The following is a 27,589-nucleotide window of genomic DNA, read 5'->3' as shown; positions in this document are numbered from 1 at the left end:
TTGGCACTTGGCTCACGAAGTATAAGTACGCTTAAACCTAGCTAACGTACATCCTGTGACTAAATGTAAAAATGCTTTTAGCAGTGCACCATATGAGTGAATTTGTATGGACTAGTATATATCATGGAGCCATTTGTGGTGGATTAGCCCGTCTGTTGTAACTTGCTAGCTAGTAGATGTACTAGTGCCCACGTGACACCTAGCTAACGTACTGTCTGTGACTGTACTTTATTAATTTGTATCTTTGTGACTGAGGTTACTGTTATAATTTACATTACATTGAAACGATACGAAGCTATATTTTTTAAAGGTGCATTTTTTTTATACAGAAAGAGGTATTATTTAGAACATGAATTCATATTTAGTAAGGGTTGAAAGAAAAGAGCTAGTTATTTATAGGTTGCTTTTTAAGTTATTTTCTTGAGATTTGTCAGATTACTAGGCATAATAAAGCATGTTGAGTAACTTTGGTTATAGAGATATAATTTATAATTGTTATATAAATAAATAATAATTTTATATCCATAGAGGACTCAGGACTGAGGCATACTTTAAAAGTTTAAATATATTAAAATTATAAGGCATCTTTGAGTCAACTTTAAGTATCTTGAGTTGAGGCTGTGGGCACCGTCCTCTTTTTTGGAAATCACAATATGGTCATTGGTCACCCTAGAATATACAGTCCCTCCTCCCAGCCCAGGTACTACTACGTAACCTCTGACCTATAGTGGAAAGAGTTAGACTTTTCAGAAGTTGCATATTCTGTTTTTTTTTTTTTTTTTTTTTGTATTTTTCCCCCTCCATTTTCCGCCGATTTTCTCCCATCCCAATGTTAGTCGTATGCCAATTCCCAGTCCCTTCCTGGTCGCTGCGCACTTACCCCCCACAGTCAGATCATCTGGGAGAGTGGAGGCTACCACGTGCTTCCTCCGACACACGTCCAGCCAATCACCGCTTCTTTTCACCTGGCAGCGCAGATTCTCATTGAGAGGGCGTAGCGTGTGGGAGGACCACACTATCCCCCTCACGTCCAATCCGCGCTTAGCAGGCGCCCCGACCGAACTGTAGGAGTCGCTGTTTACAACGACCCGGACCCACCCCGCCAGCTTCTCCCACCCTCTGATACAGCCAATTGTATCAGTGCAGACGGCCAGCCAAGCTGGTGACAACCCCGGAGCTGTGAGCTGGATTCGAACAGGCAAATCCAGCTCAGCTCCGGGGCTGGTGACGAACGCAATCTCCGCTCGGCCACCTAACCGCCTTGCATATTCTGTTCTGACTTTATTTATTCCTTTATTCCTGTCTTAGATTGCAGATGTGAAGAAACCCAAGAAGACACTACAGCCAAAGCCTCCATCCACAGGTGATTTCTTTGGCGCCTTGTACAAACAGAACTCCCTCGAGCAACTAAGCAGAGAGGAGGCCGTCGCCGCCTGGATCGGCCGCACAGCACTCCCTGCACGTACAGTGGAGGATGAGGATTTCATAATGATGTTGCGAACATTTGATAAAAGGTTCAGAGTGCCAAAAAAGACTAAAGTATCCAACCTGGTGGACAAAGTGTATGTAGAACAACAAGATATATTATATTATATATTATATAAATCAGAAACGACCTTCGATCAAAACAAAATGGACACATATCTTAATCAAATTATTCTCCCTAAACTTTCAGAGGATGACGCTAAACAGTTAGAAACACCGATCACACTAGAGGAACTCAAGAAGGCCATATCCGAAATGCAAAGTGGTAAGGCTCCTGGAAGAGACGGTATCCCACCAGAAATGTACCTTTCTTGTTGGGACATAATTGGACCCTTATTACTAAATATGATCTTATACTCAGTCAAGGAGGGGAACTTCCATAAGAATGACAATATTGCACTCATAACAGTCCTCCTTAAAAAAGACAAAGACCCCAACGAGTGCGGTAGTTATAGACCTTTAAGCCTCCTCGGAACCGATATCAAACTGTACTCTAAGGTATTAGCCATCAGATTACAAAAGCATATGACGTCTTTAGTACATCCGGACCAAACTGGCTTCATAAGAGGCCGCCTGATCACTGATAACATAAGACGAATACTGCACGTACTAGATGCCGACAAGGACGACACCATACCTAAGGCGATGCTGTCCCTGGATGCTATGAAAGCCTTTGACAGGCTGGAATGGTCGTATCTATGGGCAGTATTAGAAAGGATGGGGTTAGGAAAAGGATTCATTGATATGATTAAAGTATTATACAAAGACCCATCGGCCATGATTACAACAGGTACAATCATCTCCAAAATCTTTCCGGTATCACGCTCAGCCAGACAGGGTTGCCCTCTTAGTCCCGGACTATTCGATCTATCATTAGAGCCTTTAGCACAATATATAAGACAATCCCAATCCATAGAACCAATCGTAATCAAGGGCACACAACATAAAATTAGTTTATATGCGGACGACGTAATATTATTCATGCAAAACCCCAACACCACATTGCCTCATCTGCTCAAGTTGATTGAGAACTTTGGTGATTTATCGGGATTTAAGATAAATTGGCCGAAGTCGGCTTTCCTTCCACTTAACACCCCTGCAAAAAAAGATATAACCCTCCCAGGAGAGATACCTATGGTAAAACATTTTAGATGCTTGGGAGTGGAAATATTCCCCACCATTAGACAAACGGTGAAGCACAATTACACAAAAATCCAAAACAAAATCAAAGACGACCTTGATAGGTGGGCAAAACTTAAAAACTCAGTACAGGCACGGATATCAATAGTTAAGATGGATGTACTACCTAGAATCAACTTCTTCAGTTCAATGCTACCGTTACCCCCTCCAGAGGGTTACTGGAAAAGATTACACTCCTCCACATACAAATTTACTTGGAATAACAAACCACCACGTATAAAAAGATCCACCGCACAGAGAAATAAAGCAGACGGTGGCATTTCCAGATTTTTTCCACTATTTTAAGGCGTACACATTAAGACCATTGACAACATGGTTTGATCCCCAAGCATTAGTATCCTGGAGAAAATTAGAAGAAAACATAGTAGCCCCACATAGACTGAAGGACATAGCATACACTAAACTACCAATCAAGCACTGTGAACGGAAATTTGGCCCCATAATTACTCATGCGATCCGGATATGGCGTGAAACACAAAAAATATCCTAACCCACATAAATGGCACAATCATACTCCCTTATTCAATAACAAGGCACTCTTAATTGAAAAACGACCTATAAGATTCCCTATATGGGAAGAACAAGGCATACACTCATTAGGGGATGTTTTTAACAAACAGGGTTTTTGTAGTTATGGAGAAATATGCAAAAAATGTAATCTCACCAAGTCCACATGGCTTTTTTTACATACAGTTACGGTTATGTTTGAAGTCTCACGGTGTTCCATTAGACATACCAATCGAACACCACAGATACCACAAATTCTTCTATGAAAGAGAGACATCGAGAGGTTTTGTTTCAGATTTTTATCATCAATTACTAACGTCCTCGTATGAAACCCTCCAACTAGACTCTGCCTGGAGGAGGGATATACCAGACCTGGAAAGTGACTTTGATTGGCAAGGAGCCTGGGCAAATGTCCGACTTACATCAAGGAACCCGGACCATCAACAAATCAATCTTAACTATATTCACAGGACATACTTGACTCCTATAAGACTGAACAGAATGGGTCTTAAACAAGACTCCAAATGCTCCCAATGTACAAATGGGGACGAAGGGACATTTATGCACATGTATTGGGACTGCCCACCAGTTAAGACATTCTGGAAAGATGTGACCCAACAATTATCAAAACTCATATCTTGGAATATACCTGTACACCCCTCTGTATTACTATGTTTTTGAGTTTGCAGTAAATCCACAGCTAAAGAGATTGGTTTTATCGGGTATCACAGTAGCTAAAAAGCTGATCGCATCGCGCTGGTTTCAACCGGAAAAAATGTGCCGGAAAGTTTGGTTTCTTACATATCTCGATGTGATTTATCAAGAAATATCTACAGCAAGAATTCTGGGTCTCAATGAATCCAAAATGTCAATGTGGTTAGAAGTGGTGGAGAGAATAAAAGCTAGCTTATAATGGTAGTGTCTGGTTAGGAGCGAGGGATAATGGAGGTACTATCCAAGGAGGGGTCCGGGAGGGGGGGGTTCGAGCTGGAGCATATGTGTGTAGGTTTTTAGATAACAGGTATTAGGGGTATATCCTATATAAGACAATTAACTAAAATGTGATTTCATTGGATGTGCACTGACAACTAATGCTTGTATATCTTATCGTGTGTTGTCATGTTTGTATATGTGTTTGTTTAAAAAATAATAAAAAAATTAAATACAGAACAACAAGAGAAATGCAGGCACAGGTTGTCTATGGCACGCAAAGTAACCTTAGGTTTAGACATATGGTCCAAAAAGGGTCTCACTGCATCCTTCATTGCAATCAGTGCTTGTTATTTCAACCCAGAAGATAATAAGCCTGAACATATTCTCCTGAACCTGAAGGAAATGGTTCACCCCCACACTGCTCAAGCTATAAGTGCGCTTGTGGAGGAGTGCATAGACGCCTGGGGGATCCCAAAAGAGAAAATCCTCACAAGGATCACTGACAATGGCAGCAACATGGTGGCTGCGTTCCCGTTCCGTACTGCAGAAGAGGCCACAACTTCTGAGGAGTCGGACTCTGAGCACAATGAGGATGCCATTGACGAGAACAACAACGATGTGCTGCAGGAAGGAGAGGATGACATTGACGGGTCAGTCTGTGCTTGAAGTTGAAATAATTCTATATTCATTCGAATAATAATAAATAGGTAACTGCCTGGTTATAATTGAATTTCATATACATATTAATAAATAAGTTAATATGTTAAAAGGTTAAACATTGTGAATTGAATAAATAAGTTAAAAAGAATAAATGGATCATTAAACTATGCATTTGTATTTTTTCTTATCTCCATCATGTAGGGACGACTATGCCTATGGAGCAATGGAGAGGACCCCATGCGTTGTGCACACCCTCCAGCTTGTAGTAAACATGCTGCTGAACAAGGAACCCTCAATCCGAAGACTGCTGCACAAAACAAGACACCTGGTCAACCAGTTCCGCAAATCATCTGTCACCACAGAGCGCTTGCTGCAGAGGTCTGGTCTCATCCTCATCAAAGACTGTCTCACCAGATGGTCCAGTTGTCACGCCATGATGGCGCGTTGTCTTTAACTCAAGGACCACGTCACAGCAGTAGCGGAATCAATGAGCTGGGACAGCCTGCAGCCCAGTGAGTGGCAGAAGATTGCCATGCTGCGAGACCTTCTACTGCCATTTGCTGAGCACACAAAGATGCTGCAAAGTGACACCCAATCCCTTTCCCTCGTTGTGCCTGCTCTTTTGGATCTCAGAAGTCATCTGTCTGAATTCAATGTAGCTCATGCTAGAACCTACAGAGAGGCAGCTTCACTGGCACGGAAGATGCTTTTCAACATGCACAATCGTTTCAGCGTTTTCCTTGACGTCACAGCCGTCAAGTTCTCTCCTCTTGCTGCAGCAGCATGTTTTGTTGACCCCCATGTATCAGCTGAGACCCTTATTGAAAATGAAGACGAGGGAATGCAGGATCTTCTACGAAAGGCAGAAGACTACATTGCTCACAGCATGCCACGAAGAGTGGAAGTGCGAGTGGAGCAGGTGACCGATGATGATGAGGAGGAACTGGAAAACGTGGCTACAGCAGGAGAGACACCCTTGGCAAAGCGGCCTAGGTTCAAGTTTTTCAGTGCCAGTCGTCCAGCAAGGCCAAAGACGCCCAAGACCACTAACATTAGATGGGAGATTCTGAAATACAAAGAAGGGCTGTCCAACCACCAGGCTGCTAGTGCTAACACAGACGTTGAGGAATCTGCTATCGAGTTCTGGATTTCTCAGAGTCCTATGGTGTTTCCACATCTGAAACCTCTGGCCTTGGATCTCCTGGCGATGCCAGCATCCCAAGCCTTTGCCGAACGTGTCTTCAGTGTAACTGGTTACCTCTCAAATGGCCGCCACAACAGAGCAAGAGACATATAGGAAAAAAGTGCTTTTCTCAAGATGAACAAGAACAAGTCTAAATAGTCAATTGTGAATGCAGGCAGCAGCACTGACCATCACCAACCCTAACTTAGGGGTTAGAGGTGGTCTAGGTCTGGTTAGGGGTTAGAGTCAGGTGGTCTAGGTCTGGTTAATAGAGGCCATAACCAGACCTAGACCACCTCTACTCTAACCCCTAACCAGACCTAGACCACCTCTAACTCTAACCCCTAAGTTACCCTAACCATGCCTAGACCACCTCGCTCTAACCACTAACCAGACCTCTTCCATGTGGCACTTTAACACTGATCTCAGAATGTGATTTTATATAATGTTTTTATGCAGGCAGCAGCACTGACCATCACCAACCCTAACTTAGGGGTTAGAGGTGGAGGTGGTCTAGGTCTGGTTAGGGGTTAGAGTCAGGTGGTCTAGGTCTGGTTAATAGAGGCCATAACCAGACCTAGACCACCTCTACTCTAACCCCTAACCAGACCTAGACCACCTCTAACTCTAACCCCTAAGTTACCCTAACCATGCCTAGAACACCTCGTTCTAACCACTAACCAGACCTCTTCCATGTGGCACTTTAACACTGACCTCAGAATGTGATTTTATATAATGTTTGTATGCAGGCAGCAGCACTGACCATCATCACCAACCCTAACTTAGGGGTTAGAGGTGGACGTCTACTAGGTCTGGTTAGGGGTTAGAGAGTCAGGTGGTCTAGGTCTGGTTAATAGAGGCCATACCAGACCTAGACCACCTCTACTCTAACCCCTAACCACTAACCAGACCTCTTCCATGTGGCACTCTAACACTGACCTAAGATTGTGATTTATCATTTTATATGTTTATGCAAGCAGATTGCAATCAGATTGCTACTGTGTGTACTATTATCTACTCAAGTTCAACTACTACTGTACTACTGTGTGTTTGTTTACGACAGTATCCTGTTAGTTAATGTTGTTACTGGTACTGGCTGCCAGTGCTGACGTGACGACACTGTTATTTAATATTTATCATTCAAATAAATCGCTGCCAGGTGAGCAAGGCAACGAAAGATAATGTGACTGTCTTATTAAGTTATTTCTCCATTCACAGATCGACACTCGACAGTGAGTGCACCCTTCCTGTGTATTACTTGTGCCGCCGACTCAGATTCCCCTAGGTTAAAAAATAAATAGGCAATTTAAATCTGAATATGTTCCATGTTGACTATTTCTGACTTCTGACACGTTTTTTTCCATTGACTAAAAATAGACAAAAATGTCATCCGTTTTCGTCGACTAAATCTAGACGAAAATAAAATTGAGACAAAAACTGACTAAGACTAAAATGCTCAGACATTTAGTTGACTAAAACTGACTAAACGAAAAATAAATGAAAATGACTAAATATGATGAAAACGAACAAGGAGCACTTGCCACATGACTAAGACTAAAACTAAAATGAAAATAGCTGCCAAAATTAACACTGGTGGGGTGCCAATAATAATGGCTTCAGTTTTAGAACTGTTTAACTGTAAGAAGTTGTGCTTCATCCACGCCTTGGTCTCCTCGAGGCATGTGGTCAGAGTGGAAGATGGCAGAACTGTGGATGGGGTAGGGTTTATTTTTAGGTAGAGTTGGGTGTCATCAGCGTAGCAGTGGAATGATATTCCATGCCGGCTGATGACAGAGCCAAGGGGGAGCATGTAGAGGGTGAATAGGGTGGGGCCGAGGACTGATCCTTGTGAGACACCACAGGTGACATGATGGGTGTCAGACCCTGCCTCCCCCAAGGTGGTAGACAGATGCTTAGTCCGCTGTGCTACCCGGCCGCCTACAAAACCCTTTGTTAAACATAAATCTTCTGTGGGATTTTTATAAACTTTGGACCTGTACTACATAAAACTTCAGGCTATCAACCCGTTATGTTTTCCAGCTCCTATCTCTCAGCTGGAACCCAAAAACAACCCTAAAAGTCAGCACAAAAGTAAGGAGCAAATATTTTATTTCAGTGTGTTCAAACCTCTGTTTCTCTAATACATTAGCACTCAAAGTGATGCGCCACACTTTAAAAGATAGGCATTTTCACTGTGCGTCACGATGTTTGCAGAGCTATATCTATATTCTATATTATAGCTATGGAGACAATACTATGGCTCATTTGACAGTCACTATCTCTCGTCCAACATCTAAAAAAGAGTAATTTTTTCATGTATACGTTCGCGTGTTATCCCGTGGTGAATATTGTATAGTTTCAGAGTGATCCGGGCTAATTCCTGGAAGCTGGGTTATGGAGCATTATGTGAATTTTGCTAAAGTCGTTTGCGTTGCTCGCCTGGACACGTTACTGTTTCCAAATCAAAGGTATATAATAGGTATTATGTTTCATCATGAATGCATCAAAGGGGGGGGGGGGGGTCGTTTTGATGCTACATACGTTGATCGTTGCGATCTATGTGAAAATCATTGTTGGATCAAAGTAGGGTTGATGTCATATAGTCCTTACCTTTACTAGGAGGTATCCCAAAATGAATATTCCAATTGTCTGATCGCGATTTGCAGTATTGATGTCCATCGGGTCCCTGACATGAAATGGCACAAAATATGCATCAAGTGTGCTGAACGCGTTCCAAGCTGCTCGGACGAAGCGTTTCACTTGCCGGGGTCCAAATTCTCCACCCGGATTATATCAAATGTAACACACAGTGTGAAATAAGGTTTCAAATGGTAGGCGATACTGCCACCTAGCAGGATTCGGCCGGCATTGCACTCTCGAGGTCTCAGAATGAGTTCCAATCGTAACACCGAGGTCCATGAGAGTGTATAGAATATTAAAATCGAAATAAAGAAAAAACAATTTCTCTGGTTTTCGGGGGTTCTGGCGCTCAACCACTGGCGAGATAACCAGAGAAATCTCGGGATTGGCGCAGAAAGTGTTAAGGGGCTAAACATGAATTTGATTTACTTGATGTTGCCACTATTATTAGATACAGTTTACAAATTCTCTCGAGAACTAAACATCACTTCTGTAATACTCAAACAAAGGTGTCAGAAAATACGTGTGGCCAGTGGTGTAGCTCCAGATTCTGGGCCCCATGATAGAATGTATTTGTCGGCTCCCCGTGAATGCGAGCGCGCGTAAGTGCGCGAGCAGATTTTTTTTTGGCCATTTTTTTATTGGTGAAAACGCATAATATGGTTTTTACCTATACATTCGGATCAGCAGTTCAGCACCTGCACTGTTGGTGGGTGAGCCTAGTAAAGGATGTCGCATTGCGTTCATCTTCAATGAATGGACCAATGCAATAGTCTACCAAAGCCCCCCCTCTCTCTCTATATATCTCTCACACACACACACACACACACACACACACACACACACACACACACACACACACACACACACACACACACACACACACACACACACACTTCAGAAACAAACATAGTATCAATGAGAGCATCAATAATACACCTGAGTGATGTCTAGTAAAAAAAAAAGTTTTTATTTTTGGTTGGGCCCCCCCCCCCCCCAGTGCTGGGCCCTTGGAATCATCCTAAACTACCCCCCCCCCCCCCCCCAGCTACGCCCCTGCGTGTGGCACCGCTGGTGGACGGGGGCAGCACTGGTGGATGGAGGGCAGCGCTGGTGGACGGGGGGGGGCTGAGGGGCACCCGTCCACCAGCGGTGCCACGCGTGCCCATGGCAACACGGTCCAGTCGATGCTGGATAGCCAGGAGAGGGTCGCTACTGTTACAGGTCTCAGGTGTTTTTATCTGTTTGTGAACAGATAAAATAAGGAGACCGAAGATAGTTAGGCTGGTTCCACTGTCACAGAATCCGTTTATTGAAAAACATCTGAATCCAATTATTTTTGTATTGATATCTCAATTAAATAAAGAAAATATTACAGATGTATCAGGTAATTATACCTCTATAACATGGTCCCGGCCATTAGTACATTAGCATGTAAGTACATGAAAATTATTGTAAATGAGTGAGGTAACTTTTTTATTTATTTTTTTATTTAACCTTTATTTACCCAGGCAAGCAATTAAGAACAAATTCTTATATACAAAAGCAGCTCATCCAAAAAGCAAAGGCCTTTTGAGGGAAGGGGGGGGGGGGGAGGCTGTAACAAAAAGAAGGTTATGTACATGCATACAAGTAAATAAAATACAAAATGACAGTAGCAATAGTATACAAGGACGGGAAAAATAAATAAGGGAGATAGAAGGAAAGAGAGAGGGAAAAAGAGAAAGGGAGAGAGAACCAGAGGGAGAGAGAGAGAAGAAAGAAGTCTACACTTCAGCAGAGCGGGGAATACACAATTATCCAGAGCGTCTGAAGAGTGTTCATCATGGCGGACAACAGTACCTAGTAGAACTCAGTTGGCCCATAAAAGAAGGACTGCTCCATCTTCCCTATGATGAGATCTCCCTGGTGGCAAAGGACATGTCGTTATCATCTGACCAGGATCCAGCTAAGTTGGAAGATGAGGGGGAGTGTTTTGGTCATATTTGTGGTTACATGTCTTCTACTACTGTATTACAACTAGAAGATCAGGGCAGGGTACAGTTGTTGTTTTTGAAGGATGTAATTGATGGGATGATTGCAGGGCATGGTCCAGTGACTCCACAGGGAGGAACAAGTCCTGACATTGTTGACGCATCAGCAATTAGTGTAAACACAAACACCCTTACCTCGGACCCTGCTTCCAAAACTGATACCCTTGAGTCACAATTTAACAAGTTAAACAGTGAGTTGCAACACCTACTTACCTCACCCATTACATACCAGCAGCCAACTGCAGATAACTGTAGCCAGTCCGACAGCGCACAGGCCAGTCAGTCCCCTCACAGAAGTGAAAGCGTAATCGCTCTCAAAGATCTAGCTCTTCTCCAGAGAAAGGAGTTCAAGATACATGGAGGCCAGATAGGGGATAGTGCATCTGGTAAATGGCTGCTTTTGTGGTGACCGGAGTGCCGGACGTCCCGCAATGATGTCGGGGAGTTCGCGACCCTCTCTGCGCCGCCCCCTATCTCCGGCTGTCCCTGAGCAATGACCGGAGTGTTGAATGTCCCGTGATTAAGACAGGGAGGACGCAACCCTCTTTGCGCCGCCCTTGTGCCTCAAATAGATTCGCTATCAGCTCTATCTTCAATCTTTCAAAATGTTCAGTTGCTATCGCTATCAGCTCTATCTTTAATCTTTCAAAATGTTCAGTTGCTATTGCATGCACTCATCTGTGTTTCACTACACACTTGAGTGCATGCTTACCAACTGTTAGTCTGCAACACTACTATCACCGACATCTAAGAAGGGAGATCCCCCCTTGAATGGCCCTTCTAAGGTTTCTCTCCTCCACACTGCCTGTGGAGCATTTTTCCCTATTGTTAGGTTTTAGTGAGTTTTTCCTTACCTTCGCGTGGGGTATGTCTGGGAGTGCTTGCATTCTTTCATTTATTTAAAATTTGTTGGACCTTATGGTGTTCTTGTTCTGTTCTTGACTTATTGTTATGTTTTCTTCTTGACTTGTTTAAAGAAGACCTGTACGGCCCATGGGGACATTAACGTGTGTTGTCGAGCCTTATAAATAAATTTGATTTGATTTGTGCATTTGTCTATGCCTGGGTCTTCCAATATGTCATGATGTGCTCTGTCCTTGTGTCCATGACTGTATTGTGCCCTGTATCCCTATCTTATGTTCTACTATATGTGATTTTGTCTGTGTTTTTATTATAATGTTATTTATCTCGCTTTTATTCTGTTTGTATTGCTAACCCTTTTTTACACAGGATTTTAGCCTGTACCTTCTGGCAGGGGGACTGCCAATGGAAATTAGCCTTTTGGCAAAAATTGGGTGCATTTACATTTTTAAAATGTTTATTAATGTACGCTGTCCCCCTTGAACAAATAAAGTAAACCTAAACCTCACAGCGGGCAAGTTGACACAGACCAGTCAACCAAAGGTAAGGAAGACACTAACCGCACAGACAGGGATGAGGAAGTCCAACGACTGAGTGCCCAGATACAGGGAGTAACACGAATGGTGGAATCCCTAAAACCGCCACAAGCAGCGTCACAGCCGGCCACACCCCAGTGCCCACCTGAACATTACTATTACTATTACTAAATATACTTTATACTTATAGCACATGCATAAGCCTGGTCTCTTTTGAAAGATAAGTGTCTGATACAATAAAGAAAGATCACTTTTAGTGCTAATGAAATAGAGTAAGATTGTGCTAGTTACTCAAGTTTTTCTGTAGTAGTTGCAATATCCAAAGGTAGTATTTCCAAAACAATTGTATGAGCTGGAAAACACCCTGGGTCCATAGCCTGAAGTCTTATGTAGTACATGTCCAGATTTCAAATCCTTTCAGAAATTAGTGATTAGGAGCGATTTTGGTAAACTATAAAAAAAAAAAAGGTTTCAGTTTTCTATTTAAACTTCAATTCATTCTGAGTTTTTTTCTCTTCCTGTTTTCGCTCGTGACTTTTCACCTAGATCCCTAATTCGCACATCCCCATGTGGGGTATGTTAAAGCGTTCTTTTATTGACCTTGAAAGATGAGGAGAGGGTGTTAGCAATCAAATATTTATTACAGAGTGAATATTCAATATTACAGAGTATTTACACAAACAGCTGAGAGTGGACACGGTTAGCTTTTGGTGGCACAGCAGAAGTGTGTCCCGCGGCCCCCATCACATTGTCATTTTATAGTTTTCTGGTTGGTGTTCTGAGCGAATGAGGTGGCTTTCTTCCAAATTAGCAGCAAGGTTCAGGGCTTTAACAAATGCCTATATAAGGTAAACAGTTGAAATGGCAAGGATCTAGAATTACGTCTGTCTCCTGGTGGTTTCAGAAGGACAGCTGGTGGCCTTTGTTTGTTTTAATACCGTATAATAATAATAACACATTTTAATGGTACACACATTTGTAGATATTTGTCTATACATTCTTACAATAGATAAATGGATTGATTCATAGATATTATACATTATTGTAGATCCTGACGATGCTGCCTGGTCAGCCAAAAATCGTCACCTCATCAGTTCTTGGGCCTGTGGGGCTGTGGCTTTTAGCAACAGCTGCACTGACCCTTCCGGTCACAAATAGATTTTGACACCTCAGTAGATACAGACCTCAGTAGATACAGACATGCTCAGATAAATACAGGCTGAGACATGATAATACAATAGATGGATAAATGTATCTAGGGACACAAATAAATGGATTTTAGTCCACAGGTATCATTAGAAAGCCACACTCATTGGCTAGAACCCTGTCCAATAATTCTCGAGATCGCCAAATGATTGACGGAGCTACAGTATAGCCTCGGTAGTCGGGGGTGGTAATCCGACTCTGCTGTGTACTTGACGCACGCCTCACATATCGGCATGTACCGCGAGAACCGCTGAACGGATTTTGTCGCCTGAAACCAATATCATATATCTGCAGAGCCACAGAGCCCAACGTCTGGGCGGGGCTTCGTGGCTTGGACGTGGCTTGAGGCGGGACTTCGTGGCGTGGACTAGCCTTGTGGCATGGACCTGGCTTTGCACTACTGCACATGCAGATGAGGGGGGGGGGGCTCTCTCGCTCGCTCTCGTTCTCTCTCTCTCTCGTTTACGACATACACAACTTTCGTCTTGTTTACATCAGGGTCCCCCATTTTCAATTCATCATAACATGACATACAGATAGACAGTACTGTTACATCTAGACATTTATGACATACCAGATCTACAAATATACTAGACATTTATGACATACCAGATCTACAAATATACAGCACTGTTTGTGATACAAAAATAGTCTAAAAAGAGAGTATATACATTTGAGGGGGAATAAACTGTACATTGGAAGTGGTTGGGTAGGTGGGGACTGTGCATTGGGGGATTGGAAGAGGTTGGGTAGGTGCCTTTCTCAGCCTTTCCTGAGAAAGTACTGAAAGTACAGTACTGTCTATCTGTATGTCATGTTATGATGAATTGAAAATGGGGGACCCTGATGTAAACAATACGAAAGTTGTGTATGTCGTAAACGAGAGAGAGCGAGCGAGAGAGCCCCCCCCCCCCTCATCCGCATGCGCAGCAGTGCAAAGCCAGGTCCAGACAGGCAACAAATAGGGCTTTATATATTGTATTAAAAAATATGCACACCCGAGCCGCTAGAGATAGCCAAAGTGGCATGTCGTGCCGGTGGGCAAATCGTCCTCAAGAGGGCCCGTATACAGGCCGTTGCATGTTAAGAGGATTTATCCTATATATAAGGTTATATATATAACCTTGTAACTCATTGTAAATGAAGAAACAGTGTGACACATACATCGTCACCTAATGTTCATTATGCCATGAGAACCAAACTGGAACAGCTATAACGTTTGTTTACAACTGCACAAAACTGGAGCATCTATGACGTTCGCTTACACCTGCACACACAATAACCATCTGATGTTTTCCATCAAGTGAACCACGCTCTCTGCACAGCTAGCTAGGTGACTGCTAGCCAGCATCCACATTTTCCTCATCTACAGACATCTGTCACTGAATTATACAATAAACAATGTCCACATCCATATCATTGCTTTACATACATTTTGTGAATGTTTTGAATGCTTATTTCATGCTACTGACCTGTTTGTGAACAGATAAAATAAGGAGACAGAAGATAGTTAGGCTGGTTCCATCCTGTCACAGAATGACGAGAAGCAACACGCGCGAAGGAACAGTTCCAGTTCCGCTGTGGCCCAACACTCCACTGCCACCTACTGGCTAAACTAAATAGTCCCTTAAGGTTAAGCAATGATGCCGGTTTATACAAAACAAATAAAAACACTGTGACCACAGTGTGTCACACTAACAGCCAGGTGATGGAAGCGCTTGCGGCCACCCTGGCCCAAATAAAATGCACAATTACTAAGTAGTATTTGTTAACAGAACTTGCTTTAGGGCAAGTTCCTCCAAAATGCGCAAGAATCGATGCACAAAACTGGCTGAGCTGGAAACGCTTTACTCAACGTTATTTAATTCTTTAAAATACAACTCAACTCGACTAGAAAATCAAGTTAAGGTACTAAAAAAAGAGATCAATGCCATATACAGACAACAATCGGAAATACAAATATGTAGCACAAGACAACAGCAGTACTCCCAAGGTTCTAAACCTACTCACCTATTAGCCATGCGATTAAGAATTAATGCAAAATTTGCAGATATAACTACCATTAGAGCACAACAAGTACTTGAAACAGACCCTGAAAAAATAAACGATACATTCAAAGAATTCTACTCCGACTTATATAAATCAGAAACGACCTTCGATCAAAACAAAATGGACACATATCTTAATCAAATTATTCTCCCTAAACTTTCAGAGGATGACGCTAAACAGTTAGAAACACCGATCACACTAGATGAACTTAGGGAGGCCATATCTGAAATGCAAAGTGGTAGGGCTCCTGGAAGAAACGGTATCCCACCAGAAATGTACCTCTCTTGTTGGGACATAATTGGACCCTTATTACTAAATATGATTTTATACTCAGTTAAGGAGGGGAACTTCCATAAGAATGACAATATTGCACTCATAACAGTCCTCCTTAAAAAAGACAAAGACCCCACCGAGTGTGGTAGTTATAGACCTTTAAGCCTCCTCGGAACCGATATCAAACTGTACTGTGCCATCACACTACAAAAGCATATGACATCTTTAATTCACCCGGACCAAACTGGCTTCATAAGAGGTCGCTTGATCACCGATAACATAAGACGATTACTACACGTACTAGATGCCAACAAGGAAGACAACACACCTAAGGCGATACTGTCCCTGGATGCAATGAAAGCTTTTGACAGGTTGGAATGGTCGTATCTATGGGCAGTATTAGAAAGGATGGGGTTAGGAAAAGGATTCATTGACATGATTAAAGTATTATACAAAGACCCATCGGCCATGATTACAACAGGTACAATCATCTCCAAAATCTTTCCGGTATCACGCTCAGCCAGACAGGGTTGCCCTCTTAGTCCCTGACTATTCGATCTATCATTAGAGCCTTTAGCACAATATATAAGACAATCCCAATCCATAGAACCAATCATAATCAAGGGCACACAACACAAAATTAGTTTATATGCGGACAACGTAATACTGTTCATGCAAAACCCCAACACAGCATTGCCTCATCTTCTCAAGCTGATTGAGGACTTTGGAGATCTATCGGGATTTAGGATAAATTGGCCGAAGTCGGCCTTCCTCCCACTTAACGCCCCTGCAAAAAGAAACATAACCCTCCCAAAAGAGATACAGATGGTAAAACAATTTAGATGTTTGGGAGTTGAGATATTCCCCACCATAAGCCAAACGGTGCAGCACAATTACATAAAAATCCAAAACAAAATCAAATACGACCTTGTCAGGTGGTCGAAACTTAAAAACTCATTACAGGCACGTATATCAATAATCAAGATGGACGTCCTTCCTAGAATCAACTTCTTCAGCTCAATGCTACCGTTACCCCCTCCAAAGGGTTACTGGAAAGAATTACACTCCTCCACATACAAATTTATTTGGAATAACAAACCACCACGTATAAAAAGATCCACCGCACAGAGAAACAAAGCAGACGGAGGTATGGCACTTTAAGGCGTACACTTTAAGACCACTAACAACATGGTTTGATCCCCAAGCATTAGTATCCTGGAGAAATTTAGAAGAAAATATAGTAGCTCCACATAAGCTGAAGGGCATAGTATACACAAAATTACCAATTAAGCAATGCGAACGGAAATTTGGCCCCATAATCACTCATGCGATCCGGATATGGCGCGAAACACAAACAAAATATTCTACCCTACATAAATGGCATAATCATACTCCCTTATTCAATAACAATGCACTCTGGATAGAAAAACAACCTATAAGATTCCCTAGATGGGAAAAGCAAGGCATACACTCATTAGGAGACGTCTTCAATAAACAGGGTTTTTGTAGTTTAAATGAAATACGCAAAAAAAATTCTCTCGCCAAGTCCACATATTACTTTTACGCACAGTTATTGGCATGTTTGAAAGCTCACGGTGTTCCATTAAATATACCAATTGTACACCACAGATACCACAAATTCTTCTATGAAAGAGAGACATCAAGAGGTTTTGTTTCAGATTTTTATCATCAATTACTAACGTCCTCATATGAAACCCTCCACCTAGACTCCGTCTGGAGGAGGGATATACCAGACCTGGAAAGTGATTTTGATTGGCAAGAAGCCTGGGCAAATATTCGATTCACATCAAGGAACCCGGACCATCAACAAATCAATCTTAACTATATTCACAGGACATACTTGACTCCTATAAGACTGAAAAAATGGGTCTTATACAAGACTCCAAATGCTCCTTATGTACAAATGGGGACGAGGGGACATTTATGCACATGTACTGGGACTGCCCACCAGTTAAGATATTCTGGAAAGAGGTGACCCAGCAACTATCAAATCTCTTAACTTGGAATATATCTGTGCACCCCTCTGTACTACTGCTGAATGATGTTTTTGAGTGTGCAGTACATCCACAGCTAAAGAGATTGGTTTTATCGGGTATTACAGTGGCTAAAAAGCTGATAGCATCACGATGGTTCCAACCGGAAAAAATTTGTCGAAAGGTCTGGATTATTACATATCTCGATGTGATCTATCAAGAAATATCTACAGCAAGAATTTTGGGTCTCAATGAATCCAAAGTGACATTGTGGTTAGAAGTGGTGGAGAAAATAAAAGCTAGCATATAATGGTAATGTCTGGTTAGGAGCGAGGGAAAATGGTACGAGCTGGAGCATACAGATGAAGCTTTTAGTATTCATGGGAGCTTTGCCGCGACGCGCGCACGGTGATATCACGTCGTTGAAATGAATTAGGAACCCAGGCTGCTGTTCTATTTTATGCCGCCAGGAGGTGCAAAGTCATTAGACGGACGCTACAACGTCCTACACAGTATACTGTATAACGATCTGTATATGTTTTGTTGTCTAAAATAAATACCATACCCTCGGGGCTGACGTCTGGGCTGTACTGGGCCTCCTGGTCCAGAGTACGTTGCTGCTGGTCGGGGCTGTACTGGGCCTCCTGGTCCAGAGTACGTTGCTGCTGGTCGGCTTGACATTCCTCCTCTTCCTCTTCCTCTTCCTCTGCTAGGTCCTGGAGTCTTCTGTTCAGTCTCTCGGCGACGTAGGCCGGTTCTTCCCGGTTGCTGGGTCTCGTATGGACCGGTCGGGGAGGGGGTTCGGAGACGTGGACAGGATCCTCCTGTTGGCGGGGTCCCGGGTCGCTTGGTCGGGTAGGGGAATGTGCCCTAGACCCTTGTCGTGATGATCTCCGGGAGCTCCGTGCGGAGAGAGGTGGTGTCGCCATGGCGATCAATTGTTCTACCATCTGCGCCTGCAGCCGGTCACGCTCTGCTTCGCGCTGGGCATGGGCGGCGTCGCGCTGTGCTTCGCGGTGGGCATTGGCGGCGTCGCGCTGTGCATTGGCGGCGGCGTGCTGCGCATCGGCGCGGCCTCTTTCAATGTTCTCTTCCGTCTGAAGGCGTCTGGTCTCCAGTCTTATGCGGTCGTCTTCACTCCTTTGTTGCGCCTGGAAGCGCTCTCGCTCGGTTGCAGCGTGTTCGCGCTCACTGAGGGCTTGCGCTTGGAGTTGCGCGTGAAAGCGCTCTCGTTGGTCTGCAGCTTGTTCGCGCTCGCTCGTCTGTTGCGCTTGGAGTCGATTGCGTTCGCCCTGAAGTCGATCGCGTTCGGTGGAGGCTGCCAGGGTGGCGATGAATGCCTGCGCCAGCATCTTGTCCGCCTCGCTGGGGGAAGACACCGACGGAGGTGATCGGCTTCTGGCAGTGCTCGTTGGAGATCTGTTCTCTGGGCGCGCCTTGAGGTCCGTCTCCTGGGCGCGCTTCTCTTCTGGTAGTGGGTCGGGTTCTGTCCCTGGAGCGCTTTCTTTATCCTGGAGCTCTCCGGGGACCGTCCCGTTGACGTTGTCTGGGGGTATAGTCCTGTCATGTCCCTCCTGGTCCCCCCCGTGAGCTTGGTCAGTTACGTTAGAACCCACTAGGGTCTCTACTGGCAGGGTCGCCTGGTCGGTAGGGTTTGACATGCTTTGACTATCCGCTTTATTTATTTTATCCGCAGTTAACGTCTGTATAAAGCTAGGTAGTAGACTGGCAGCGTAGTCCTCTAGGTAAGGAGGTGGCTGCCGTCTGCGCTGCGGGCGATCTAGCTTAGGAGAACCGTTTGTGGAGTGTTCATCGCTGGCCATGTCAATATTAATATTATATTAATATTACGCTAATTACCATCCGGCTCGAAGGACCAATTGTAACTGAGGGGTACAATTCCCTGACTGTATTGAATAAGTATGGTATCATTAAACCACTACTGAGTTATGTACATTACTACTGGCCATACAGTACACATGTATATGTGATGAACACCCACACAATAACACGGCTTAACAAAGAAAGTCCTGTTTGGAATATTTATTAGAAGAGCATCAATATTATCTTACAGTATTGAGAATTAGAGTCGCGCTTGTAAGGCGAAGAATGTGCATGAATAGGTCAAGAGCGTAAGTCCATGAGCATATTACGAAGGGGATAATTAATACCACCTGTAGCATAAGGATTATATAAGGCACACTCGTAGGTCAGCTGGAGATACTAAGGGGGTTCCCTCCGGTTGTAAGCCAGCAGGGGGGAGGAATGTTCGGATGCAAAAGTCTGGATCAACGAGGAATCAATAAGCTCCAGCTACGGGAGTCGGTACATATACTCCCCTCGATCGGCAGACAAAGCAGCAGCTATAATCCAAGTATGCGGGACAGCATGGATGAAAGCCAGCCAGCCTCTTCCTAGAGACGGGCTCGAGTGATGCTCCTCACGGGTAAATCCCACACAGCAGTGGGGTAGACGGTTCTCTGCTCCAGCAGCCACAGTACCAAAGCAATAATCCAGCCGGAAAAGGCTCTGCATTCACCGGTGTAGATTCTCCTGTGCACGGTACTTCACATTAACTAGGTCAAACTTGACGTTATTTCACTAAGCTCTGACACTTTTACTATCCTATTCGCACGCGGTTCTAAGTGTTCTATTTAGACGCAAGGTTGCTCACTTCACTTGGTCGTTGACTCGTGGTGAAGGCTTTACTAGTAAGGAACGAACGATACGTTGAACGAACGTTTTAGGATAAGACAAGACTACTGCTGTATCCACCTGCGCCGTATTTATACGTAAGGTGAATAATCTAGTGCCAACCTCAGTTCTGTCTCGTATTACTGCGCAAACCTGGGCATGTTGAGACATGTCTTAGCGGTGACTTTGAACTAGACATTGGGGGTATGGCCGTGGCGCCTAGGGGGTCGCTGTCCAATAGGAGAACGAATATTATGGTCTGGCCTGTACCTAGGTAAAGGGATATTCCGTGTATATATACAAAGAATATACAAGGGATATCAAACGATATACAAATATTATACAATATATCTCAAGTAATAAATATATATATTCGGTTTAATCTGACCCTTTGTAACAGATACTATGACATCCTTACTCACTATAGAACATAGGTCACGGCGAGTACAGGCTGTCCAATAGAATGAAGTTACCCACAGTTTATCTATACATTTTCACTTCAGTCAAACAAAACAAAAAAAACATCTCAGGACCTTTTCCACCATATCTCTTCTGGGATATCTTTTACACAATTGGCGGACTGGTCTAAGTCCATACCTATAAAATGGTTTAACCTGTCTAGGTCTTTCTTTTTGTGGTCTGGAGCGATGATAAGATCCTCCACTTCTGTATTTTTAAACATAAATCACCTCTGTACTTTAACACTGTAAAACACCCACCTTTGTACTTGAACATGGGGTTAAGCATATAATCCATTTCAGCATTTTAAACCTGGTAACTCATCCACCTCTGTACTTAAACATGGGATCAAATATATGGCTCAATTCTTCAGCATTCAATACATTTTCTATGAACCATACTTTGTATTTACCGTGGTCTTCAATACCTTCCTGGGTTGAATACCCCCCATCTCCCTCCCACTGACTGCCTGTCCTCTAGTGACTTGGTTGAATACATCCATTTTTCCCTCCCACTGTATGTATGCCCTCTACGGGGAACATTGTGGCCTCTTTAAAGGTCGGGTCTACCCCACTGACTACCCTGTAGTGGTGCTCAACGGGGATAGGTGTATTGTCCTCTTCGTCACTCCCTTCCCGGGTATAGCCTGTCAGACGTTCTGGGGGTCTGTGTCCCCTTTTGGAATACCTCCCACTGCTTGAGGCGCTTGACGTCACCCTCAGGTGCTTCTCGTCATCGCCCCCTGGGGGTTGCTGACTGTCTGTCTGCATAACTGTACTGGGTACACTGGGGTGTTGTGTTTCTATTTCTACACACATTGATCTGGTGTCCAGCTCTGGCTCCTCTGTCTGTGCCTCGTCCTCACAGGTTGCCTTTGTGGCAAACTTGACTAGCATGTGTTTCTGCACTGTCCCTTTACCGGGATGATAAACTAGGAGAGCAGGACTTCCTCTGTCGTGTCCTACGAAAAATCCTTTAACATCCTTGGACTTGGGTTTTCCCTTGTCCTGCAGGTACACATAACACACTTATCCAAATCGGTGCATTCTGGCTAGATTACACTTCTTTCCTGTCAGCGCTGTGTATGGAGTGGTGCCCGAGTGCTTATTAAAGCACCTGTTTCTGGTGTAAGCGGCTTCTTGTACCGCATAATGCCACAGGCTCCTTGGTAAGTTACTATCTGCTAGCTTGCATCTAGCTATTTCGGAAAGGGAGGGCCATTCCCTCTCTGCCACCCTGCTCTGGTGTGTGTGGTATGGACGTGACCTCTCATGTCTTATCTTATACCTTCCCAACAGTGATTGGAACTCTCTGTTTGTGAACTCGGTTTCGTGGTCGGACCTCAACATTTTACTGTACCATAAGGAGCTACGTCTGCCAGGAATTTTTCCGTGGCCTGGAGTATGTCACTCTTTTCTTTGAAAAAGTAAACAAACGTTGCCCCTGTATATCCAAAACCTCCCATGGACTCGTTGCTTACTGGGCCGACTAGGTCCATGTCAACTAGTGCGAGTGGTACCCCCACTCTGTCTGTGAGATTTCTGTATCTTGGTTGGGTAAACTTTCCTGTTTTGCACATTGCAAAATTTTTGTCAGGTCTACGCTCCCCCTCATTGTGCATACCCTCTGATACTGCTTGCAGTTTCAGTAAATCCTCGTAATTACAATGACCCATAATCTCGTGCCATGTCTGAATATCGTGACTGGCCGTCCCGTTATACCCATCATCATTATCGTTACACTGGTCGTAGTCATTACACTCCGTTTTCAGATAAAATACTTTCTGGTACATCTTTATGTCAAACCGGGTACCGTCAGGTTCTACAAGAACATTTTTACCTTTATCGAAGGAAACCTTGGCGGCGCTTGCAGTAGCAGCTATTACAGAGAATAGTCCTTGTGGGAATGATGGTACATATAGGGCGTTCTTTAGCGTCACCGTACGCCGGCGCCCCCTGCTGTCCGTGAGGCATACCTGTCCATCCCCCCTCTCGTGTGCCAGCCCGTAGATGCGTCTACCGTCTGCCAGTTCCATGCAGTGCCTCTCCGAGTGGAAAGTGTCGTCATAGTTCTTGAACCGACTCCTGTCGTTGATGACATGGGACGACGCGCCCGTGTCCACGACCAGTCTCCTTCTCGGGGCCCGCTGCATCTGGGCCGGCCCGGCGTTGTCCGCCGTCCGTGCTCCAAAAGCGCAGTCTTCTTGTCCCGTTATCCTCCGGGCATCGTCTCGACTCGCCTCGTGTCGATCGTCGCCGCCATCGATTCTCCGGGCGTCATCTCGATTCATCTCACGTCGATAGTCGCCGCTGTCGTCATCCTGTCCACAGCTGTTATCTTGTCCGTAGTCGCCATTCCGTCCGTGGCTTTTGACTCGTCTGCAACCGCCATTTTGTTCGTGGCTTTCGTCTCGCTGGTGACCGCCATCTTGTCCATGCGCGTATCGTGCATTCTGGTTGTGTTTCTTCATGCACGCTCTGTCTGTGTGCCCCGTGGATTTGCAGAAGCTACACCAGACAGCCTTTGTGCATTCGTTTCTCCGATGGCCTTTATCACCGCATCGCCAACACGCCAGGTCTGTCGTAGTCCTGGTTCTCTCTCTTGGCGTCTCTCGAGCCTTTAGCACCCTCTCCCCCTCCTCCGCGGCGGCTGGGTGGGTGTCTTCTGAGGCCTCGAAGTTCCTTAGCTTAGCCTTGAACTGTCCCAACGTAATATCCGTTGAACCGTGTGCTATCAGGAGTGTGAACGGTTTGTACAGCTCCAGTAGTCCTCTCATTATCATCGCCATCATTAGCCCATCACTCGGTGCTTCTCCGGCATTCCTCAATGGCGTCATGATTTGCTCCGCTCTGTTGACGTATTCGGTCACTGTTTCGGCGGTCCCCTTCCTCAGGCCCGTTAGTGCGGTGTAGAGGGCCATGACTCTGGGTCTTCCTCGCCCGATGAAATGTTCTCTCAGTACCGCCAGGCTTTCTCGGCCTCTGTCTTTAGTGTCGCGGAATATCAGCCCCAGGCTGGTGTCGTCAAGCATCTGCGCTAACTCACAGTACGCATTGGCATTCCGCTGGTCATCCAGGGCTCGCTGTTCCGCTGTTAGTTCTCCGGTGGGGGCTCCCAGGATTGTCTCCTTCAGTCCCGCTCTGTGCATGCAGCATAGCATGCGCTCTTCCCAGAGTTCGTAGTTCTCTGCTTTCCCAGTGAATGTCGGCCACTTGTCTCTTCTTTGGTTTTCCATCCTCTTCGTTAATGATATGCTTAGCTTTTTACTCTGGTCGGCCTAGCGACTAGCCACGCGGTGCTCCCGGTGCTATCCTAGCCTTTAACTTCGGCTAAGCTTACTACAGTACCTCCACTATTTCGCCCCGGCATTATCTGGGCCCATAACCTGTTAACAACTTTAGGGCGTCAATAATGTGGTCAAGAGACATGGATTCTATCTTGTGCCTGAACTGGCTTGGCTTCTTTTATTCACACATGAGCAATAGTTATACAACACTCTACTCTCTTTGAGAGCCGTTGGAGGAGAGAAAGAAAGGGGTGGGGACCTTCCCTTTTATATTCGCCCCTAAGGTAGAATACCTGGGTAGCTACGCCCAGAGCGCCCTCCAGTGGAGACAGATATATATGCACCAATGGCAATCTCTGGTGGAGACAATGATCTACACACGTAAACAGCTAAAGTGTAAACAGTCATATGTACAGTTGGACAGTCACTAACAGCCCCATACAGAGTCTCTTATCTCAACAGTATTTATATATTTTATACCCAGTTTAATCACCTGTGCATTGTATGTTACTATTGCACTTTATTGCTACATTTGTACTCTGGTTAGATGCCAAACTTATTTTTGTTGTATTGTACTTGTGCTGTATGATGACAATACATTTGAATCTAATCAAATTGTGATCAGTCTCAAATTGCTTCCACGCTACCTGTTGAATACGGGGGTCAGCATAGCAGAGATGCAATGTTGAGCCTCTCGCTTTCATTTTGCACACAGCCCTTATAAGGAGCTGGTGGGGCGTGTCTGTATGCAAATTCAGGTGTACAAATTTGCACTTCCAGTTTATAAATGAGTGACGTACCTCATTCAAGAAGTATTTGGCAACTTAAGAGAACCTCTCCATGCGTTGATGACTCTGGGGGTAACTGTTGTAGGTTTTCTCTTACGAACTTCCAACAAGGTTATTTAAGAGGAAACTTACGACAATGTTGCTGAATGATGTCCATTGACCTCTCTCACTTGTATTTGATCCATGTGTCTTACTAATACATTTATATTGATCATGAAGATCTGTCCATGCACATAATTGATTGATCAGGTTCCACCACAATGGTTTTCACAAGGCTGAGATGCATTATGCCTGGCTTTCAAAAACGTTCAAGTCTCATGGAGTATTTTCCTTCTCTTTTCAACATCAATGGCAGTGTGAATGGTGTTTAGTAAAGTAAGTTGAGGTCAACTGAAACACACACCGTGTACACCTACAAACACACAATTTGTCAAAGACAGGGGCAATCTTGAAGTCAAGAAGTAAAAATTAGACTGGCATGGTCCTTCAAACAAGTAAGTGTCCATCCAGGAAGTGTGTCCATCCAGGAAGTGTGTCCATCCAGGAAGTGTGTCCATCTGTGTGTGTGTCTGTCCATCCATGGCTGTGTGTGTGCATGCATTCGTGCGTGCATGCGTGTGTCCGGTAATGACCCATACCTCTCTGTGTCTCTCTCTCCTCTCCATCACTCTGGCCTCTCATTAGACGTGAGGTGGGCCCACAGAACCTGCGCCTGTCACATAATTAAAGGCACCGTTATAAACGAGCGGCCGGCCAAAAGCCATATTTCACAGGTGGCCGCATATTTATTTATCATTTTTCACCTTTAAATGTGTTTCTCATGCAAATTAAGCCAGGACAGTTTTCAATTAACTTTGAGCTCCCCCCTCTCTCTCTCTCTCTCTCTCTCTCTCTCTCTCTCGCAGTGTTGGGAGCCGTACCTTGTTATTTGGGAAATTGGGTATTTTTTTTTGTTATTGGCCGTAAATTATGTGTGTGTGTCAAATGAATTGCAAGATATAATGTATTGAAGATATATAATGTATGGAAGCTTTGAAGGGATGCCAGGGTCCCCCTTAAGGATGGGTCAATCTCCCTCTCCCTCTCTCATGCCCAGATGGGACAACCCCTCCCTTTTCCTCCAGTTCTCTCTCTCTCTCTCTCTCTCTCTCTCTCTCTCTCTCTCTCTCTCTCTCTCTCTCTCTCTCTCTCTCTCTCTCTCTCTCTCACACACACACACACACACACACACACAGTCATGGGCAGTTTAATGGTAATTTTGTGTGTGTGTGAGAGAGGGAGTGTGTGTGTCTCTTTTATGGGGACAGTAGTTCTCTCCCTCATTTTCTCCTTAATTGACCCAGAGAGAGAGGAGCGCTGGAGCGAGCTAACTATACCAGCACCTCCCAAAGAGAGAGAGATGGATGGAGAGAGAGATATGGGGGAGGTAGGGAGAGAGATAGAGAGGAGAGATAGGTGAGAGAGGGATGGAGGGAGAGAGAAAGATGAGGGGGGGGGGGCATGAGAGAGAGGAGAAGATATAGAGAAAGCTGGAGAGAGGGATTGAGGAAGAGAGATGGATGGAGAGGGGTGGAGGGAGAGATGGGGGATAGATAGAGAGATACATGGAGAGGGGTGGAGGGAGAACGGGGGGAAGAGGGTGGGTGGCAGGGAGGGATAGAGAGATATAGAGAGAGGGTGAGAGACAAGAGACATAAGGTGCCAGTTAAGGGTGCCATCAGAACATCTTGCATCTTGTCTTGTGCTTTAATATATTCTTGAAGAGTTTGATCTGTAGATGGAACTACAGTGCATTGTAAATCAGTCTGTCTCACTCCACAACATAAACAAACATTTACAGGCACGAAAAATGTAGCCAATACAATTGCAAGACTCTCTATGTATCTACTGTTTAGTGTTAGTCCTTGTATCAAGAGATCAGTGGATCAGGGCGGCTAAGTGGCGCAGTGGGCAAGGCGCTCGCCACTAACGCAGGAGATGCTGGGTTCGAGCCCAGCTCTCAGCGTTGCTTCCGGCTTGGCTGGTCGTTCATACTAATACAATTGGCAGTATTAGGGGGTGGGAAAGCCGGTGGGTGGGGATCGGACGTTGTAGACAGCGACTCCTACAGGTCGGTTGGTGCGCCTGTACAGCGGAAACAGGAAGTATCGGGGGCAGCGTGAGCCTCCCACGCGTTACTCCTCGCCGCTGAGAGATCGCGCTGTGCAGGTGAAAAGATGCGACGGCTGCCTCCTCGTGTACCGGAGGGGACACGTGATGCAAGGCTTCATCCACATTGCAGCCGACCAGTGGGAGGCATGGTCTAACAATGTTCGAGACAGGGGAGGGTAGAATTGGATAATACGAAATTGGGATGGGAGAAAAGAAAATGGGGAGAAAAAGTAGATAAAAAAAAGAGATCAGTGGATCAATCTGAGAATGAAAATATGTTTCCATTGTTTATATTCATTTATTTGTCAGGGCAGCTACCAATTTGTTTACATTTGGATCACGGATTGGGGCTTTAAGGTCCCCAAAGTGGGCCCACGACAGTAAACGTCACTAAAGTGGGGCCATACACCCATGAAGGTGTGCTAAGGTTTTGTAGGGTATGGGGGACTGTTGGGACGTCTCTGTGTTTGTTTTGACCATCTTCCGTCACTGTGAAAAAGACCTTTCTGCAGGAATTGAACCAAAGTGCCAAAATAGTCCTATGTATTTCTACACCCAAAACCTGAGGGAACCCCCGCTTTAAGGGGTGTGGTTTGTACGTTAAGGCAGATTAATTTGGGAAGGTGTGTGTGTTTCACACATTAAGGTTTG

Source organism: Notolepis coatsorum, assembly GCF_963971535.1.
Source record: "Notolepis coatsorum genome assembly, chromosome: 2".
NCBI classification, from domain to species: domain Eukaryota; kingdom Metazoa; phylum Chordata; class Actinopteri; order Aulopiformes; family Paralepididae; genus Notolepis; species Notolepis coatsorum.
The sequence above is the reverse complement of the archived record's forward strand: the minus strand, read 5'-3'. Positions refer to the sequence as shown.